Raw genomic sequence first — 17,219 nt, forward strand, 5'->3', positions numbered from 1 at the left:
GAGTTAAAAATACAAAGAAGTTCCAGTAAACCTAAACTTTCATGTTTTTACAGCGATAAATGTTTTATACGATGAAACACATAGGTATTATTATCAAATATGTTTGGACCATTTAACGGCATTTTTGTAATAAATGCAACATTTATATAATAAAAATTGTACGAACATTGGCAATGGAACAATAAAACGTATAGTCCGAATCCGGTATCTCGAGGAACTTTATTCTTGGATTATCTTAACTGTCTGTCCTCTAACCACGTAATGTAGCTAAATTACATTTTGCTACATTATTCTTATACAGGTATCATTAACTTGACACTTTACACCGACTACAACATTTTACTTGAACTCGAAAATTTCCCTTATCTCTGTTCAAACGCGGAAAGAAAATTTCACACCCATAATAAAAAATTTATAGCTTACTAAACTATCCTGTTACCCAGAACAGAACCCATATCAATACCTGTTTCCTACCTGTAGCTATCATTCCCGACACTTTTTCAAGCGAACTTTCAGGACTCGAGATCTGTATTTTTCCGAAGATCGATACTGCAAATTGCTCGATCATTACTATGTCGAAGTAACGATTATGTAGTTTCGTAGATAGTCATCTTAATCTCGTCGAAAACCGCCTGTTTTTAATCCTGGACAAGCGACGTGGCTCGAACAGGGTGAGGGTTGCAACACACGCTCCGCACACGTGATAAAAAGTGGAAAGGCTCTTGGACTGTGGAAACAACATAATTATGCTATGGAAAACGTAAGGTTTCACTATGCCGGACGAAAAGTTCCCTTTATAATACATTTCGATTTGATTATCGCAGTTAAACTGTGCAAATTTATACTTTTATCTACTGTAAGTAAACAATTGTTTTACTTGGTATATTAGTGGTTCTTCGAGCTTCGATCGTGTTTCTAATAGCGCTTTGTTCTGACATTTTGGGTCAACTGAAAAACTGAAAAGTGAACAACGCAATGTTGTTCATGAAACGCTAGAACAAAGCGTTGATCTATCTCTAATAAAATTTCTGTTTTAACCTTCAAGGAATATTTTTTTAACCGTTAACAGATATTCGATATCATAATCTGCGATAAAAATCGACTATATTTAATCGATAAGACGATAAGACTCGATAAATCAACAAGCAAAACCGAGAAGTACAATTATGCGGTAAGTGCTGCTTGTGTTCAGCTTTCAGAAAGCTTGAAACATCTTGACCGATATTTTCCCGACTGAGCTCTTCTTTCCGCGCTTCTGCTAAGTGTTGGAAGCAGGAAGAGATGTAAATAAGATACACGCGCGAGACTGATCTCAGGAAAACTGAAGATTCTAAAAGAGCTTGCATTGGGATAAATAGAAGACTGGCAATAATTTAATTAATACGAAACGAAGTATTTACAACTTATGACGTACTTTATACAATATTTTTATACGATGTCTGAGAAATCTTACAAACGTTCATTTTAGGTACTCTCACGTCTGTATTTTATAAACTAAAGTTATTTTCAAAGCTTTATTACAATTAGAAGAAACAACTAACGAATATCTTGAAATTTAAAATTTATCAGCATCAAAAGTGTGTATAATATTCTTCATCCTCACTTTGTTAGAAATATTATATCGCATTATTATAAAAATATTATTGTCACACAAATTTTCATAATTTCTTACTTCTATATAAAATTGGTTTCCTATATAAAGTTTTGCTTGCTGTCAGGTTTCGAAACATCTCTTTTACCTACTTGGAGATACGTAAAACCGCAAATTAAGATTGTATAGAACTACAACTGGTAAAAGTCATACATAATCACTGAAACGTATATGTCGGATACAAGCTCAGCTGATTCTAGCCGATTACATCAAATCTAGTTACACCGATTACAGCATTCTCGTCTATCTTCTCTCCTTTATCCTACATTGCGGGAATAAGTAGAGCTTAAAAATTCAAGGTTAGATCCTCTTATTACTCTCTTGTTACTCTCAAATTTAAATCGACTTTATTATGAATTAGGTTCATTATTTCCAACATGTTAATTCTTTGATTCATACATTCCACTTCTCCCAGAATTGACCAAAATAAAAAGATACAAATCGATAACATTTAGATACATATCTAATCGTATCTATTTTTACTCAAATAACAACAGTTAAATCAAAACTCTGTCTACTTTCTAATAAAATAAATAACAATTAATAAACACACAATTTCCTACGTAAAATCTCTGAATAATTTTTAAATACGTAATTACGAATCTACCGTATAAAACTACATACTTCGAAGTTGTTCAACAAGCTTGTTTAGTTCATTCTTTCGCTATGTATACGAATCAATTTACGATTCGAAACAGAGAAAGGAATTGCGAAACATTAACATCGAAAATTATAGATTTACATCGATACTTAATACAGACAGATTTAAGACAGACTGTCTGTTCACAGCTGGCTGGCGAAACGTTCTTCGCAAATTACGAATATAACCTGTTCGATCTAAGATGACAGAGCATACAACATCGTCCATCTCGTGCTTTCATTACCGCGTGAAATAATGCCACGAATCGCAGAGAAATATAGGTTTCTTGTTTAACATGGAACGGTATCCAGCTAGATACTTCGCTCTTAATAACGGCGAAAATATAGTAAATTGTAAGATGGCTGGAGATTACCGTGTAACGCGTTATTCTTTCGTTGTAACGGGAATCGAATTGCTGGCTGCATGTTGCGTGTCATTCCCATTCTGCTAATTCCGTTCCATTCGCGGCCAGACATTGTATGCCGATCTTTCGCGATATCACTGTACGACACGGTTGTAGAACGATGAATTAATATCGAAGCGATGCAAATTTTTAAATAAAGCTGTGTCACCAATGTCGTGTTATTTATTACACTGATACATAGAAGAAATATGAAAGTAAGATTACTCGTAGACACGTTGTATGAATATATGTATTATGTGTGTTACACGAAACATTATAAAATTTCATTTCCACCGTTATTAGATTCCGACTATCATATCTTTCCACTATTAATCGACATTATATTGGCAAAATTTGAAATGAATCTGAAAATGTATATAAAGTTACAAGATATTTAATACAAGTATATATTACCCAGAAATCAAAAGAGAATTTAAACAGTTTATTCATTATATTTAATAATATTCAGTGAAATTATATTTAGTGTTTGTTATGTACATAAAATCATCATTCGTAATATAGTTATTATTTTTCTATTAAATATATGTTTGTAACAAATATTTTGTATTTTCTATATCTTTGTATTTTCAGAGTTGTTTCTAATTTGAATAATATAATCACAAAGATCGCATCTTATTACAGTTCTAAGGAAATTTCAAAAATTTGGGTTTGGTTTCTTCTATCTTAGAATACGTCTATCTCTAACATTGCCTAACCAAAACACAATAAGTATATATAATGAATTTCATACTGACTGAAAAAGTGCAACCATATAACATAATAACACAATACTATACATTTAATCACAATTAGACCGTGGATTTTTATGCAATTTCATACTTCTATCAATATAACTTTCAAATGGAAATTATACATAAAGATTTGTTTCATCGATTAAATATTATAACAAGTATATATTTCACTTTAAATATTTCTTACGTTTTTCAATATTACACGTATTTTGTATATTTTTCATAACGCACATAAAAATCTGCAGTTTAATTAGAACGCTGTAATTCTAATTATTACAAATACAATTCGTAATAAGTTCATCAAATACAATCGATTCGTTCAATTAAACAATTCTTTCGCCGAAAATTCTTTCTTCCTGTTGGAGAAAATTTTTGTTTTAACATTTCTACTAGCATACTTGCTAAGCATCAAAATGCTTGGCCAGGAATAATATCACGGAGCTGGCAAAGAAGCCGCTGCAAAGCGGCCAGCTCGAACCGGAAGACACATATCGAGAGGTTACTGCGGTTCAAACGCCTTGCTCGCTTTTGATTACAATTCAACCGTTGTATTATTTTTCCTGGGGTGGCAATGTCCGATGTCTATCGTGTAGACTCGTGTCCGATAAAATGTTACGACGCTGACACGTTGCAGGCAACGCAGACGAACGCATTTCAAACCCCTCAAGAGTATCATGCACAATGCACCTCGAAGTTCAATGTGCGTGCGTAAACGAACTCGTGCAGCGAGTGCAGTAAATGAGCCACTAGAATCGAAATCGGCGCATATGGCGAGCAAAAATTCAATGCGCGTGGCATGTGCAAACCACGAAGCAGTACAACGGCGTGAGCCATTGATTTTTTCTCTGGGAAGTTTCATCTATCATTCTGCATGTTTAAAAGAATTAGTTCATAAAAGAAAAAACATTTGTTCATAACATATTCTCGCGTATTTACCATCTGCTAATATGTAACAATAAACAAATATTTGAATCGTAAATTTTATAATTTATAAGGTGATTGTAGATATTTTATCAATCGGCTAATATCCTCTTTCGTTCATTTTAGTGTAAATCTACGATACCTTTGTAAAATGAACAAAATCTAACAATTTTTTATATTATTCCCTAAGATGATTAGTTTTATTTCTATTATCGATACGCTTCGCTATTATTCCAACGAAAAATACGTCTATATACTAATTCACGATTAACAACTCGCAATATTTGGCTAAAAATAGGCGAGCAGGATGTACTTAAGAAGACCAAGTTATCCACGTAGATGATTTTACGTTTCAGTGAATTTGCACGTTCGATGTATAATCTAATGAATTTAATTTCCAATTAGAAATAGAACAGCGTGCCAGATCCATAATATCGAGCTTCGCAACGAAAGGTCAACGGAAATTGTTCTCTTGTAAAAAAGACACCTCCAAGATCAACAATGTATCATTGGAACGCTCGCATTTACGCGCATTTATGTAATACTGCAACAAACTGGCATTTTTAACAATGATGCACCAATGCGCAGGTAGGAAACGAGAGACCAGACGAGTGGAAGGTTGGAGAAGTCAGCCAAGCGTGCCGGCGAGCATCCGCTTCCGCAGGATGTACGATTGTCATTTTCTTTTTTAGGCTTCGACTGTCCTGACCACGGCAATTCATTGAAAACTAATTTCCCCTAATCGAGAGGAAACGAACGTGTCACCAAAAATCGAAGCTATAAAATATTCTGTCGAAATGTATAAGTTATCTTGATAATAAAAAGTAGAAAATAATTTACGTTCATCCTTGTACACATGCTCGTCTCGATTAACTATCTGACAATGTAATAAAATAACTAAGAATTTAGAACGAACAATTTAGAAAATAATTACATATTTCTGTATCAACATCACTTGCATTTTTGATATCAAAGAGAAAAAAATATATTTTCAACTTTCTATAGGAAATAATAATAGGGGCAAGATATTAATAATCGTATCACGTATCGTACGTACATATGTATAAGATGTGAAATTCGTAACAATTGAAATGTGAATTTAAATAATGTTAAAGAATCATTCTTTGCAAATGAAAGAAACAATATCAGTTATTTTCGATTCCGTTTCGAAGAATCAGGTAATAGAACACGTCGTCAGATAGAAAAGATAGAACTGGTTAAAATAATAATTTTGAAACGAAACTCACACCTTTGCCTTTGAAGAAGGACAATAAATGTCATTGCAGAGATTACAAAAACGATACATGCGATCGGATTTCATTAGGAATACACGATGTGTGCTTATCGACGTAACCCTAGATGTATACCGTCTAATCAAACAGGTAACCAAACACTCGACATTACGCGCAGATCTACACCTTGTTTGCGCGTCTACAAATGCAAATCAGCGCCTCGATTGAGTAAATTAGAAGCTTCAGGAAAAATCACGACAACATGATCGTGGCAATATCGAACAATTTTTCCTACATTACATTTTCCTAAAAATATATATCACTTTTGGATCAAGTATTTTAAAAAATACATTATGATATTACGTAACATTATATAGCAGGACTTTTTGTTCGTCTGAACTTGTCAGGGTTCACAATCAACAGTTTACACAATCGGAGTTCATATAATATGAGTTCACCAATTTTCCTCGCTACATGTTTCGATTTTTCGTTCACATTAAGTGAACTCAACCAGCAAAAGTTGAATTAATCGGATCTTAACTAAAATTTCCACTAAGTGGAGTTCAGATAAATAGACTTTCGCTGTGCATATATCATAGTATTTGTAATAAACAAGGTGTTCGTTAACCGGTGGTACAACTGAGAAAGGGATGAATCCTCATAGAGAAGTAGGTCGAAAAATGTAGAATACAGCTTTTTCTACGCGAGCTTTGTTTTCGAGAAAAACGACTTTGAAAATCTGTACTAAATGCTAACTGTACATTTCCACCTGACTGACTTCTGTTTATGGAATTTTATTGTGTCAAGAGTATATTTTGAGAACAAATGTGTTTCACAAGAGTTCAACACAAGTGTTGAATAATTAAATACAATCATAATTTTCGTTTTCCAAGAACTAAAAGTTCTGCTTTATCTTACAAAAAAAAATCACCTACAGAAGGTGAACCTCGCAAGCGTTCGAATAGAATCTCGATTGCTCGTAACGAAATCTTGAGTCGGCGCTATGTGGCGTCTTCCCGCACGTACTATCAACGCATGACTAAAATCCCTGAAATATAACGCGGGGAATTTCTTTAGTTTCCCAGCCGGTTCTCGTAGTTAAAGAGTTAAACAAGCTGCTCGATACGATACACCTATGTTTCATTTAGATACGCGTATACCGTTCCTCTCGATCGTTCGAGTCTTCTCGTTTCATCTCTCTCATTAACGCTCAAATTACTCGCGAAGATCGTACGACGCGTAAAAGTGCGGTCAAAGCTTAGTGGAATGTCTGTTCGCCTCGCTTTATTAGGCGATCACCGATCTACTGGTATGTACACGGTATCGCGTACACGGCATGCAAACGAGCCTTCTATCTTTTTCTTTCTTTGCTCTTCAGCATTTCTTTCATTCCTCCGTTTGTACGGCCAACCTTTCGCGTCTTCGTTCGTTCTATCGGCAGTTTGAACGTGTGTGGCCGCTTCTTCGTTCGCCTTGCTGAGGTCGCCTAGTTGCAAAACTCGTTCCCCGGGCTACAACACGCTTGCGGTTATCTTCGCTCGGGGAGAAATAAGAGGGAAAATAAAGGGAACCAAGAGGGAAGGAAACGAAACGAGACGATACACTTGACGCCAAAAGAACGTTGCGTACGAGAGGCAACAGACCGAGTGCTTTTACGATACCATTCGGGCCAGACTAACTGCAGAACTATTTGACTAAAAAGTTTTTGCTCTTCTGTTGCCATGGATATGTATCGAAATTATTAGTCTGATTCTTTACCATGTAAAATCAGGTAAACAAGCGTGATATTTTACTTCAATCATGTACGTACAGAGATATTGCTTAGATCATGTTGGTTAGATTTCGATGAATTAGATAGAGCACGTAGAGCGATGAGTATTAGAAGTCCTGATATTACTGATATTTAGAATACATTAAATATTTCTCATTTTATTTCCCAATTGTTTGATTACGAATTTCTTGTTTCAAATGCCAACTAAAGTAAAATTTGTTAGAGTCAATGTGATATAAACAGACTGTTTGATACTGATGTATTTAATTATTATTTATATAAAATACCTTTGAAAACGGCTGACTGAATATAAATCGATTACAAACAAGAAAAATCGGATATGATTCGTAACATTGCACGTTATCATCTCTCGCAGTTTCACAAAGTTTATGTACTGTTTCTAATACGCTCGTTTTCGAAACACGAAGAATGATTCAAATCTCAGGAAGACCAACGCTTTACGAGGAAAGTAATATTCTGACAAAATTATAGAGTCGAAATGCATAAAATTCGTACGAACTGCGTTCTAACATGATCAAAAGGTACTAAACGAAGCATTAAGTCTTCTGCCATCGTTACAATAGCTGAAAGTGTGTTAAAAAATTCATTTTACTCTGAGAATTAGTTCCGCGATTGCTTGCGTTTCGCTCGCGTCTGTTAACGAGAAAAAATATCCGGCAGTTACTGGATTATCACTTTGAACATTTTGCGTGTCATTCAAGCTTTATTCTCGAGCACTGCAAGAAAATTAACAACTTCCTGACATAACAACCTCTTAATGCATTTAAACTGTTTTCGAAAATTTGCTAAGATGACAAACGTCGCATAGAAGATGCCAACATAATGAAACTGCATCTAGGTGAAACGGAGATAGCTTTCTAGGATCGTTCTTTACTCGGCTTTAACAAAAAGCTGCACTATTCGCCAGTAAAAGTATTACAAAAAGAGGCTATTGGCGAAAATAATAAAAATAATTTCGTACAATTTCGCTGCTATATTTTCACCACTTAAAAGGACTATTGTCGATGTAGAACTGAAAAACGGTGGATTGAGGATCTTAAATTATGCGGTCTACAATAACCAAGATTTATGCTTGGAAAGTTTCATAAACACGACATTAAGTTTAACTATGTTGAAAGTTTGTGTCTTTGTTGGAATTTATTAACAGGTACTAAAAATACTGTGCATTAGAGCATGAGTGCATTTAAAATAGTCGGAACAGCACTTAATGACTCGAAACGGGCTACCAAGATTATTTTAAACAAGCGTATAATATATCTACAGAATATATTAAATATAATTTATACTCACTAATTTATGAGATCGCTTCAGAAGGTACTCTTACCTGAAACAGAAAATAAAGCATACGATTAGAGAAACATAGAACTTCAACAACGAAAACAAAGGTGTCATTTTATTTCTAATATTCCATGCTAAAAACATAACAATTGTTTTCGATATTTGGTAAAAATTAATCTACAATTATTTAATAGAATTTAAAAATAAATAACACTGATGTATAATTTTTTTAATCATCGTAAATCTCTCCTATCTTCAATTCATCATTTCTAATGTATTTTACAAGTACTTGTGCTTCTTTTCTTAAGTTCATTTCGTTTATACTTTAATACAAGTTTGATACTTTTAACGTCGTTTGGAAGAACACAGGAACGGAATTAACTTGTTCACTGAACAACGCTTCTAAGGAAGACTATTACAGAGAAAGTTTTCCAATCATGAACCTACAACATTACATTTGTTACTTTAGGAAGCGCAGCACTAGTTTCAAGGAATTGTATTCAGAGAGAGAAAGAGAGAATCCAAATACTATATTCCTCGGAATTAACCATCGTTATAATCGAGATATTAAGGAAGTGAAAAAGAGTTTTATTATAGTAAAATCATTCCTCGCTTCTTCACTTTCTCAGGCCTATAATTTTTTCCGCAAATCATTGTTTCAAATGGTACGCACCATTTAGAAATTTTACAAAAGACTGTGTAATATATTGTATGTATAAAGGGCAAGTAAAATGATACAGAAGAATTTTGAAACGTGAAAAGATAAAACTGAAATATCTTATACTATAGATATCTGTGTGTAAGCATAATTAGTTTTAAAATTCTGCTTAAAATTTTTAATAATAAACTACTTCAAATGTATCATTTGTAGGTAGAAAATAACAATTTGCAATAAAAATATTAATCAAAAGAATTTATTTCAATAAACACTCAATCGCGAAGGTTTTCTCACAGTCCATTATTGGCATAATGAACAATTCGGTCTGCCAATTTACCCACGCCTACACAACGAATCGCACCGGGATCCCAATTTTCCTGCTTTCTAATAAAACAAATAAAAAGAACCGAACGAGAAGCGTTATTTTCTCGATTGCGGCAGCAGGCTCGTTAGAAGGCCCGAACAGAGTTTCAGTTCGTGGTTGCGAAATTGTAGATTCATCAACTACAAATGAGAATTTACGTCCCATGAGGTGCGGGCAGGAAGATATATACATAGAAAGTACGTGCATTGTTCAACCAAAAACCAACCAATTTAATACTTTTAGACAATATCCGAACTGTATCAACATCTTTTCTCATTTCGGTCTAATTGCAAGCAATTCCACAAAACTTGACACTAATTAATCCCAGCTCTACATACATGCAGCTTCGCGTTCTTATGAATGAAATCTGTATACGTAACGGTTCTTTTCGCTCATCTAAAAACATTTTTCTACTATAATTGAGGATGAAAGACGATAGACTTTAAACGAATTATTTTTCTTTAAAACTAGAGTTCTTCTTTCATATCTTTCGAAATGGAAAAATTGTCGAATTTTATATCCATTTACACTATCAGCCATAAGTATCAGGACACACACATTTCTATTTACTGGTCGATATTTTACATCATACGATACATACGATGCATAACACATACAATAAATATATAATAAAAGATTCAATTTGTATTAAATATCAGAAGAAACTGTACTGATGTACTTATGGCCAGCTGTGTTATTATTTATTATTTATCCAATAACAATACTTTATTCTCATATAATACGCTCCGAATACAACACGTTACACAGCATCATATTATAAGAATCTTACCCGTAATATTCACCAACACAGGACAACAATAATAATAGAGAATAAAATAATTACATCTTCTATTATCCATAATTTTCTAATTAAATCACATCCTGCCAATAATAACCAAGTATTGAAATATTTTTTTCGCGGTGCTGTCCGTAAGAACACAGCGTGGCGTGGGTTGAAAATTGACGAGTTCGACTCGCGCCGTGGCATCGCAACGTTCCGACCGCAGCAGGATGATATAGGAGTTTCACGCCAATTTATAATCCGAATAAATCATTCCGGGGGTGGGCGTCGAGCGAGCACGATGCAACGATTTCCACCGGTACGCGGGTCAACGATCCAGAAACGAACATCGATCCCTCACGCGATCTTGACGAGTCGCTGGTCCAATAGAGCGGCACTTCCTAGATCCCACTCACGTTTCTTCGCCTTTATGAATCCTCTGGTCCTGGCAATGTTCACGATTGTCGCTGATAACAGCGACCAAGTCGTACACACGTGCACGTGGCCTGTTCTTATTCTCGTTCACGTGACGCGTGTGGGCTAGCAATAAATACGATGCACGGGGCCGAAAGAAAGAAACAAGGACAGGGAGTAGGAAGAGAGTAGAAAGAGGGCGCATCTGCGGAGACAAGAACAACGAAAAGGAGGACGAAGAATGCGGAAAGAGAATGGGAAGAGTAGAAAGTTTGTGTGGAACAGAGTGTTAAAGAAAAAGGAACGTGAAAGCTTAGGGACGTGTTGCTGCTAGAGGAAGTAGATACCTAGAGTCGATAGAGATTTGAATATGATCTTTTGCAATATAAAATTGGATATCTTGGTATTATCGATGACTTTTTATAGGACGATAGAAAATAGAAGATTGGTTCCAAATTGTTCTTCTGAATACAAATAATATCCCGTTTTCGAGCAAATTGTTATCAAAATTTTTATTTAAATCTTTATTTATCTTTTGTTCATTACAAATTGAACAAATTTTTTGCTGTATATAAATCGTATAAAAAGAAAATTGGACTTTTTCCTGGATTGTATTATATCAAGATTCTGTGAAGAATTCGTGCAAAAATTGATTTACACGTAGAAGTATTTTTGTGCTAAAAATATACTGTTGAAGTTAATAAAACAAGAGTTTTCCTAAGTAAAGCTATAGCTAATAACTAGGAATTAAATAAGACGCAAAAAGTCAATTAAAAAAATCAAAGAAAAAGAAATGACAGATGAAACAACTTCATAATTTATTGGAATTCGTAGATGGAAGAAAACTACTCAGCCGTTTAATATAATAAAGAAGAACAATAAAAACGTTCATCCTAGTAGAATACTTCTTACAAAAACGTCAATAATCTGCTATTTGATGCACCAACCTGGTGATCATACCTAATAAATCGTCAATTTTAAAACGAGAGAAATGGAAGAACATAATGATTCAAAAGAAATACAAAAATTGATACTCCTTTTCGGAAAAAGGAACAAGAATAATAACAAAATAGAACCGAAAGAACGATAGAAAACCGTGAAATAAAAGATAAAAGGAATTAAATAGAAAAAAGGGAAAGTTAAAAGCATACGAGAAGAGCAGGTAAAACAACGGCGATGGAAAGCGAACTCGTGGCAAAGGAAAAAAAGATATAGAAGGACGACAGGAAGGAGAAAATCATTAAACGTCAAAGATATCATCTATCAAGAAAGATCGATATAATTCTCGAGGCTGTTACGTAGTAACCAATGATACACTTACAAGTAGACAGGATAGTACAACTCTTCTCTTTTGCTTCATAGCGGATTATTGCGAGACACGTTCGGATCGGACGCTCGTTTAAATCTTAACGTCATGATGTTCGTAGAGAATTGTACGATAGGAATTCTCTTATAATGATTGTTAGATAATTCTGTCACGAGTGAACGAAACGACAACATGATCAATCATGCGAACATAATTTGTGTCATACTTGTAGCACATTCTTGTGCACAAAATGATTCATTATGAATGATTTACGCAATAAGAAGGCACGAGTAGGTATTTTTTAACTTTATGTGATATCTCGAAGGGAGAAGAATTCCAAAAATTGACAGAATTTCGCAATAGTGATTAATAGATTGCGGATGTTCATAGATTTACGAGTTTGAAGGTAACACAAAACAACGCGTACAAAAATGTACGTGGGTAAAATACACAAATATACACGCTTCTGGTTGGGTTTCATTTGTTTAATCCCATTCAGAAAAATGTGACTTTGCGTATATAGTAATAACATTTCTTTTCATTACTATGACACAATCATAATTATTATCAATGTATACTAATTTGTATCCGTACAGTAATTGGAGCTAAAATACAGGAGAAATATATTATTGCACGCAGGGTCCGGAAACATCATGACCCGAAAACAGGTTTTTGAATAATAAATATGTCACAGAATCGAAAGAGCTCGTGGACACGGTAGAAGAAAAGTTCGAATTAAAAATCAATATGAAACTAGAGTCATAGCACGATACTTCGTTTAACGATTTTAACTTCGCTTTATGATTACCTCAATTGTAAGTACGCCAATAGAAGCACAATTTTTATCAGATTTGCGAAACTTATCTAAATCCGTTACATCCACTTGGTAACTACAAATTTCCTGTTATTCATTTACCAATTTGAAAATTAAATACATACACGGTCGAACGTTACACCTACAAGACATTCTCAAACTAAATTCCGCGTACGCGTATATCTAATCACCGCGAGCGCCATTTCAAATCTGATATCTCAAAGGCAACAGAATATTATAATTATCTTTAATCGGAGCGATCTTCATTACCGTGCACATTCGCCGAGTAATTCGCGATTCAGAACGATAACGTGGAATGCAAGTGCGTGCACCGGATGACAATATGTACAAACAACTACATGTACCGTCACATAAAAAGACTAACTCGTAACAAACATGGTAGAACAATGAATGAAAGTCGATTATTACGAGCCAGGGATAGTTATCTATCGCGGAAGACAAGTGCCGCATTCCATGCGTTCAATATCGATGCCTCTTCCCTACTTAAAACTTTCGAATTCGTAGATTTTTGCTTAAACATATTCGGCGATACGTATCGTTTCTAATTATGTTAATTTCAAACGTGAAATTAATATTATTAAGCACTACTAAGAATAGGACTTATCCATATTATAAATTTGAACGTATGTAATAAATAGAACATTGGCAACGATGGTATTGCGATTATAAAGTACATCCGATAAGTTCCTGAAACGATACTGCACGCGTGTTCTGTATCGCGTGTCTGATTAGAATTACTTTATTTGTAAGACTAATCTGTGCTTTTGCAACGAGCGAATAAGATTATTTGACAAAGTAATTCGTTCCTTGCGGTACAGGCTTTCCGTTTAATAATAAAAAAAAAAGAAAATAATAGTAACACGGAATGTAAGGTACTGAAAATTAGAGAAAAAAAGATGATTAAGGATAGTTTTTTAAATGACACTCATCCGATACGTTCATATTGTACAAGCATCAAGCGTGGATATTTAAAAATATTTTTCAATATTTAATGTCATTGTTCCTGGTTAAAACCGTTTCCCTTTGTATCGATGTATAATTAATCTTTATTATTTTTTATATTCTTATTTATACGATAGAAACTATGTAACAGTAAGATTAATCGAGTTATTATATTGTATAATATGAATACTGAAAAATCGAAGACACGAAAGTTGAGCGACCTTTCGCGATAAACGTCAATATTATTCCTAAATAATCTGTATTGCGCCACCCTTTATTATGATGTCTCCTTGGCGAGAACATTCGAAAGAGCTCGCAGAAATAAAACTTCACAGCAGATAGATTTATCTTGCTTGCATAAGAATCACGAACTCGTATGTAAAACAACCATTGCCTCGTTGTCTCGTCGCTATTCCAACTTTGTGTCTATGATCGATAACGGAAAGAACTCGTGGGAAAGTTACGTGATACTACCATGAGATTACGAATATTCGGTCGTAAATTCAATTCCAATTCTGCGCAACGAATCTCGGCCGATTTGATTAATTTTTAATCGATATCAAATTTTAATGAAATCGCCCATCGTATAGCAAAAGTCACATCGAATAATGGGAATGGTAATAATGGGGATGAAACGAGATTTGGGTATTTTGAATTATTCTCAGAGTTTAGTGCTGCAGTTCAATTATGCTGTTACATACAGTTATGCAAGTAAGCGAATATTTCCAATAAAAGCACAAATCAGAACATTCCTGTCACCTCCTCATCGGTAAGAGGAGATAAATGCTTTCTTAAAGCGCATCTTATCTCGTTATAACATTGCGTTGGTTCGTGTGAAGAATTTAAAAGCAACAGAAATATAGCCTCGTTACCAGATGAATTGTCAATTCAGTTAAAACGTCAGAAAACGACGCCATAAAGCATTGGTAATGACATTTTGCCCCAATTCAATCCAACATAGCTGTATCATCAATGAGAATTTATATTCCTCGTATCAATTTGCATCCGTAGCCGCGAACGCTCGTTTCCTCGAACGCGTTTTAATTTTATGGATTTCCAACTTTTACATTCATTTTAATTAGGTGTTAAGTTAAAGTAAGCTACAGCTCTTGATCTTGATACGACTCTCTCCGAAACCAGCGAATGCACACTAAATAATCATCGTTCGAGACCGTAAAATTAGAATCGAAACGCGAAAAATGCAAATACGCGCGTCGTTGAGATATAGCGTTTAAAATTTTAACCTATCACAGACAAAACATTTTATCGCTAATTATCTATATCTACCAGCCAGATAAATATTTGTCGAGGTCGAAACGAATATTATTCCTAGGTTATTTATGACTTTTTCCTACTTAGAATTTGTTACCATGTCAAACATTTAATTTGATGAGATATTTTTGTATTATCTTACATAAATCGCGTTTTAATCATTTTACTTTCTCACCTTTTATCCTTAGAATTGTTCGAGTTCGATCGAATATGTTCTTCAATCAATTCATATATTTTCAAATATTTTCCTTTATTTAAATATTCGCGTTATTAATTTACATTTTACTTTAAAGCAATGAATGTCAGTTCTACGTTGATTACAAATTTTTCATTGTTTTTAGCGATTGTTATAAACTGTTAAACCTTGAGATTCTTAATTTTAATACAGAATACGAAACGAGTACACAGTTAAACAAGCTGATTGGACACGCGTACTGTTGCCATATGTTGATTGTTTCAGGTCAGCAAGGTAATAAAAATGCACCGTTATTCTGGGTAAGCGAAGTTTGTCGCGGTGATTCGTTAAAATTTATTTCATAATGTCTTTATCGTGAGATAAACGTCGGAGTGCATACGGCAGATACCGATCGACTGGCTAATCCTGTAATTTGCAAAACCTGTAGCTCGGTAATTAATTCATACTGAACGGGGCTGAAGCTGAACGAGAAAAAGGAAAAACTTGATATTCGTTCGAAGAATAGTCATCTGATTATGGATATCGTTGCGGTAATTAATTGTCGAGAGAGATTAGATAAGAAGGCACTGCTCACGGAAAAGAAAGCAGTCACTCATCAAGAGAAAAGTAAAAGGAGTTAACGTGAAATTTTTCATTAAAGAATGTTTCCTTATGCGCCTGACAATAAAAGGAAACTCTGTATAAGTCATTAAGCTGACAACATGTTTTGTCGATACGATATTCTTCCTTTTTTCGAAAAAGGATAGCACAGTACTTTAAGATAAATAAATCGAGCAAGATTAAGTCACGATTAAATTGCAATTTTCTTACTTTCGTTTAATTACGTAACACGAGATTAACACTTTTTATTAATAAAGTGTATAGAGTGTCCGACTTTAACTTCTAAATACAAATTATACGTAGATTACATGATGTACAAAAAATGGTTCAGTGAAGAATTGAAAGGGGAACATAATTCAATGTAATTAATTTTTTGTTACGTAAAAGTCATATGTAGAACAAATATGTAATATCAGTAGATATAATCGTTTTTTAAAATGAAGTAAGACAGTATTTAATATATTAATTAATGTATAATAGCTCGTTATTTTCTATAAAGAAGCATCAAACTATTTATATCGGAAACCCATTTTTAGCTTAGCAGATATTTTAATTTATATCTTGGAAAACTTGTATAAAAGACAAGAAATTTGTCATATCTTATACGATAAGTTCTACAAAATAAAAGTTAATATATCTGCAAAACTCATACGATATCGAAGATTTTAAAGATATTGGAGATATTGTATAATAAACATTAATAGATTTTACTAGATACAAAATTGGATATCCTGCACATGCGTATTTGTGCTTTTTAGAACGTGCTTTTTATTTTATGATTTCTGTGGAAAATGAAGCTATTATTATCTTCTGGCATACTTATTCATAACATACACATGCACACTCGTCAGGTACAAAGACTAAACACAATTATAGATCAGATCTGGTGTCGACACATTTCTGTTTGGTAAAAAATGAGCGTTAATCATCTAACGACCAGTCGTAAAAACTTACACCGTCCTTTTGTGACCCACTTCCTTTCTTTTGTTTTGAAATGCGAATTCGGCAGTGTATGGATAACATTTGGCAACAATTTTGTTAAGAAATGAAAACAAAGAAAATAAAATATATGACGAATATCGTATAGTGATCAAATACAAATTATATGCGCGTGTGTGTTCATAATTTAAAAAATGAAATTGAAGCTTAAAAATTACAAAACCATATTTTTGTCGCGTGTAT

The 17,219-nt window shown here is 33.9% G+C and overlaps 1 protein-coding gene across 8 annotated transcripts in view; it reads right to left on the bottom strand.

The window, feature by feature from the left end:
• Positions 1–17,219, bottom strand: part of LOC126914144 (uncharacterized) — a 123,132-nt gene that overhangs the window by 64,227 nt on the left and 41,686 nt on the right. Inside the window, exon 2 of one of the 8 annotated variants that reach the window (XM_050717660.1) lies at positions 8,682–8,715. The exons of the other annotated variants lie outside the window; for them this stretch is intronic. The gene's annotated coding sequence lies outside the window, so the exon portion shown is untranslated. The remainder of the gene's footprint in view (positions 1–8,681; positions 8,716–17,219) is intronic. 8 annotated transcript variants of the gene reach the window in all.

This window comes from Bombus affinis, chromosome 3, assembly GCF_024516045.1.
Source record: "Bombus affinis isolate iyBomAffi1 chromosome 3, iyBomAffi1.2, whole genome shotgun sequence".
NCBI lineage: Eukaryota > Metazoa > Arthropoda > Insecta > Hymenoptera > Apidae > Bombus > Bombus affinis.